Raw genomic sequence first — 6000 nt, 5'->3', positions numbered from 1 at the left:
AAGGAGGGCATTTCCCCCCTGGAACAACGGTGTCTCATCTTTGCTGGCAAGCAACTTGATGATGCCAATACCCTTGTTGAATACAACATCTAGAAGGAGTCCATCCTTCACCTTATCCTTCATCTACACGGTGGCATGCAGATCTTTGTGAAGACACTCATCGGGAAGACCATCACACTTGTAAGGGAGTCGTTTGACACCATCGACAACGTCAAAGCCAAGATTCACGGGGGCAGCTAAGAGCCGGTTGTCGGGAACCCATCCCGGCAACCCACATGCAGGCTTCCTCCCTTCAACGGCTGCTTCGGCTTCACTACCTTGCTAATGGCTCCTTCTGCAACGGCGTCCCGGTAATGCCGCCGAGAGTGGCGAACGTGTGTGATAGCTGCTCTTACCATGACCTACGGTGGCGGGGCTAGTCGACATGCCTACTACAGCCTACGACGACATGCTACAGCATATCGCAATGAGGCGCTGCCACGAGGTACACCAAGGTGATTCGTCGCCCTCTTTTACCCGGAGCGTGACACCTCCCGCATGACATGTCAGGTAGAAGGAGTGCACCTCCACAAACCACCTCAACAAGACGGGAGTCTCACCTACCCAACAAGGGCTAGGCTGACACGTGTCCACACATTTAATGCAATGTGTAACAATTGCAACCTGCTATTGTGCTAGCCCCTTGAGTATATAAAAGGAAGGGTTCATAGCCATGTAAGAAAGGGTTCGAAGGTTGGTCGTGCCACTAGAGAGCTAGAGCTAGAATATCTACATCCATGGAACAAGTTCTTCTTCCTCCTCGCGCACATTGGAGAAAAGAAACCTAGCTCACCATTGTACACATTCCACCATATGATCAACTAAGCAGCAGGACAGAGGGTTTTACACCTCCGAGTGGCCTGAACTGGGTAAAAAAACATGTGTCATCCTTTTTGCATCGGCATGGGTTAGAAGTAGGTCTCGAGTGTTTAGCCCCTAGGCAAACAACAAAAAGGATATGCCCATCATTCTCATTGACGTGCTCGCGCGCACGACATCTGGCGCGCCAGGTAGGGGGCTATGGCTCTTGATCTTCTTCGCCACCGTCTTTTTCATGGCGACCTCGAGCATGCCTCGGTCTCAATGGGAGATACAACACCTCCAAAAGATGTAAAATACAACACTTGAAGATACAAACACCTTTAGGAGATGTAAAATGGTCTATCACACGTCAACCGCCCAATCGCCATAATTTCGCTCCCCCCACCCCGCACACCCAAAATTGCTGTCGCCCGCCAATTTATCTCCGACGCGCCGCGACCCCGGCCGCTATCCCCGCCGTCTGCCTCGTCGCCGGTCCGGAGATTTGACAGAGTTATGGCTGTCATCATGCCGTTGATGGCGTGGTTGTAGACGTGTTGGTGCTTCTGCTAACCGCGACCCGCCGCCGGAGCTAGGGGAGACACGTGACGTCGCCTGCCCTGTGTGGAGCCACGCAACGACGGATCCGCTCGACGTCGCCCGCGCGCGCGTGGAGCCGCCACGCTGTGACCGTTGTTCTCTGCAGCTTCGCGGCCGTCTGTAGCCGCCGCCCGCACGAGCCGCCCATCTATTGCCTAACCCGGCGCCGGCCGATTGCTTCCACCTCGCCCACAACGCCGGGATGTTTTTAAGTTTTAATTCGGGTTGTTTTTGTTTCAAATACAGCCGCTGTACAGTGGCTATACACAACCGCGCGGCCGACGGCTTTTTTTAATGTAAAATGCACTTATGATGTAAATTATACAATATCTAATTTACATCTTTAAATTTACATCACCTACTAGAGACGCTCTTTAGGCTTGGTGCAGCGTACCAAACGCGTCATAGATAGAAAAAAACGCGTTATAAGGTGATCGAGTCCGCCGGTCAGTGAATTAATACTACAAGGTAATAAACCATGCACCCTCTGACCGTTCCGCATGGAGTACTTTTGTAAGTCAAAAGCAAACAAGTTGGAAGATGGCGGGGCCGGAGTAAAAAAAACACAAATCTTACCGGAGTGCGAGTTATAGTTGGTATGGATGCTCTGACGTCCCGGTCACTCTGCCAATTCATGATTCTACACGAGCGTGTTCTTTGGGCTGATCTATATCCGTGCCTACTTATTGTAGGGGAAAGTATCTAGTGCTCTCAGACCTAGAGTGCTCCCGGTGCTTCGATGCGAAAAACATTTTTTAAAATGCTCAAAAAATTCTGAAAAAAATATGCAGCGCATCGACGGAACATCGATGTCTCTTGTCACAAAATTTCAAATCAAAATTCAAAACATTGCTCGAGATACAAAAATGACAAATTTGACATCAATGTGATAATGGGCCAAAACTAAAGCCCAACTTATGTTATGTACAAAAATTAGTCTTTTTTGTATCTCGAGCAATGTTTCGAATTTTGATTTGAAATTTTGTGACAATAGACATCGATGTTCTGTCGATCTGCTGCATTTTTTTCAGAATTTTTTGAACATTTTAAAAATGGTTTTCGGACATTTGAAGCACCTGGAGCACCCCAAGACTGGGAGCACTAATGCTTTCCCCTTAGTGTAGGAGTGCCAATTATTTATAATATTCTCAGAAAAAGAAGCAGGCAATATAGTGGAGCAGTAGTACTATTGTTTACACGCACTAGTAAATGTGCACGTGCAACACATGTTTTGACTAAAATTAATATTGGATGCGAGAATTCAAATGCATAAAAAACTAATTTGATCTCCCTCTGCATGTATTTTTACAAGTGTACTTTTTATTTCAAAAGTAAATTTTTCTTTCTTTGACAAAATGTAACCCATTAGTTTTTCAGGGGTGTAATTCATAAGTGATAGTGAAAATTTAAACCATGTGTGAGGACCAAATGTATTTCATTAGAAGGAACACTATGTTCGATTCAAGAGTGGCCCAAAAAAAAGATACAACCATAGACCTTGCTTGCATTCAACTTGAAACTCCACTCTTCATAAATGAAATGATCCCTAAGAATAGGGAGGTAGACCCTTTGACTATTATCCGACATCAAGAAACAAACACAAAACCATTAATCTTTAGATCTGCTATTTTGTCAAGGTTGAGTGTCATCGCTCACATAATGCAAGATTTGATCCCAACAAAATGCCCATGATGCAACATCTCACGTTCATCAACAACCAAAGACCAAAAGGCCAACGCAATTTATTTGGCTGTAAAAAGAAGCTTTGTAGAACCATCATAATATGCGTGCTTACAACGCTTTTCCACATAAAAGTGGATGACTGAAAGTGTATCCAATATACAGTGATGACAAACATATAAAAAAGTTCCCAATTCTCTAGCTCGCTTAGCCTTGATAATGTACATAATTAGGAATCCAATGGTAACTTACACTATAGTCCATGTTGCAAATTAAATTTGAAAACAATAATGGACACATTGGTATTGATATCTGAATGGCCTAACCTTGTATGTAGTAATATAGATAACAAAGATGATTTTGATAAGATCATTTTTACTTTCCCCTAGCAATGCATCTCCTGTTCCCAACACATATTAAGGCATAATAAGCTACAAATAGATGATCACATAATAAGCTACAAATAGATGGTAGCATTCTTGCATGTAGCTTCAACACATAAGGGTGAACCACAGGGACAAGAAATGATAAAAAGAAAAGAGTACCACAATCATTTTATATTAGTTCAATATAATTGTTGTGCTGGCTGCATAACACATGTAGAAATCAGAGACATGAAAAATATTAGTAGTGAATGGAAACGAGAAATGTTCTGAACTATGAGATGCATTGTCATGAATATATAAGAAACTTCTTTCATCACTCCAAGACATCTCCATGCACAACTTCTTGGTGCTTTTTCCAGTGGGATCTTATCCTAGTTTGGCTTGGTCAATGCAAATGGAGGTAGATCAAAATGAAGTACATAAAAAAACTCACATAAAAAATTGTAATGTTAATGTTATAGTAACTCAACAAAGGTATCCGTAAGCAAAGTGTGGAAAGAAAAAATATGGAGCAGCAAACGTGAGCACGAAAAAGTAATACACTTAAAACTCACATGAGCATCCATTCCAGCCCCTGCAAGTTTGTACACAATACAAATTAGAAAAAAGACAGTAGAACATAAGATAACTAACTTTTCATGACACAATTAGCCTGAACCATTCTCGTCGTCTATGGTCTCGCATGCAGGAGGCTCTTCCTCAATACTTCAAACCAATGAGCTTAGAGCAACTCTAGCAGACCTCGCATCCGCCCCGACCCGCAAAATAACCGTCAAAATGCGGGTAGGGGCGGAAAAACCTGCCTGATCAGACCCCGCATTTCGCCCCGACCCGCAAAATTTTTTGAGGGGCGCGGCAAAATCCCGACCCCAACCCGGGAATACGCGGGTTTTCCCCTCGCGGCTGCGGTGCCCCGCATCACAGAGAAGCAGTTGGCGGGAGGGACATTTCAGCCCGCGCGCTTTCCCCCCTCCTTCCTCCGCCGACCGCCCTTGCTTCCGCCCGCCCGCTGCCGGCGATTCCGGCCAAATCTGCTGGCAGAATCGGTCCGCGGGGCCGCCTCACACCCTCCCTCGCCGAGACGCTGCATCGACCCCCCGGATCCGGCGAGAAGAGCCGCCCTCATCGCTGTCGCCGCCGGGGATTGATGTCTACTACACAACCTTCATCTTGTAGACGTTGTTGGGCCTCCAAGTGCAGAGGTTTGTAGGACAGTAGCAAATTTCTCTCAAGTGGATGACCTAAGGTTTATCAATCCGTAGGAGGCGTAGGATGAAGATGGTCTCTCTCAAGCAACCCTGCAACCAAATAACAAAGAGTCTCTTGTGTCCCCAACACACCCAATACAATGATAAATTGTATAGGTGCACTAGTTCGGCGAAGAGATGGTGATACAAGTGGTATACTGATAGTAGATAAAGGTATTTGTAATCTGAAATTATAAAAACAGCAAGGTAACGAATGATAAAAGTGAGTGTAAATGGTATTTCAATGATAGGAGTTAGGGCCTAGGGTTCATACTTTCGCTAGTGTAAGTTCCCTCAACAATAATAACATAATTGGACCATATAACTATCCCTCAACGTGCAACAAAGAGTCACTCCAAAGTCACTAATAGCGGAGAACGAACGAAGAGATTATGGTAGGGTATGAAACCACCTCAAAGTTATTCTTTTCAATCAATTCGTTGGGCTATTCCTATAAGTGTCACAAACAGCCCTAGAGTTCGTACTAAAATAACACCTTAAGACACAAATCAACCAAAACCCTAATGTCACCTAGATACTCCAATGTCACCTCAAGTATCCGTGGGTATGATTATACGATATGCATCACACAATCTCAGATTCATCTATTCAACCAACACATAGAACCCCAAAGAGTGCCCCAAAGTTCCTACCGGAGAATCACGACGAAAACGTGTGCCAACCCCTATGCATAGGTTCATGGGCGGAACCCGCAAGTTGATCACCAAAACATACATCAAGTGAATCACGTGGTATCCCATTGTCACCACAGATACGCACGGAAAGACATACATCAAGTGTTCTAAAATCTTTAAAGACTCAATCCGATAATATAACTTCAAAGGGGAAACTCAATTCATTACAAGAGAGTAGAGGGGGAAGAAACATCATAGGATCCAAATATAATAGCAAAGCTCGCGATACATCAAGATCGTGCCAAATCAAGAACACGAGAGAGAGAGAGAAAGATCAAACACATATCTACTGGTACATACCCTCAGCCCCGAGGGAGAACTACTCCCTCCTCGTCATGGAGAGCACCGGGATGATGAAGATGGCTACCGGAGAAGGATTGCCCCCTCCGGCAGGGTGCCGAAACGGGTCTAGATTGGTTTTCGGTGGCTATGGAGGCTTCTGGCGGCGGCACTCCTGATCTATTGTGCCTTCTGGAAGTTTTAGGGTATATGGAGTTATATAGGCAGAAGAAGCACGTCAGGGGAGCCACGAGGGCCCCACGAGGCAGGGGG

Source organism: Triticum aestivum, chromosome 3A (assembly GCF_018294505.1).
Source record: "Triticum aestivum cultivar Chinese Spring chromosome 3A, IWGSC CS RefSeq v2.1, whole genome shotgun sequence".
Taxonomy (NCBI): domain Eukaryota; kingdom Viridiplantae; phylum Streptophyta; class Magnoliopsida; order Poales; family Poaceae; genus Triticum; species Triticum aestivum.
This window is presented reverse-complemented; position numbering follows the sequence as displayed.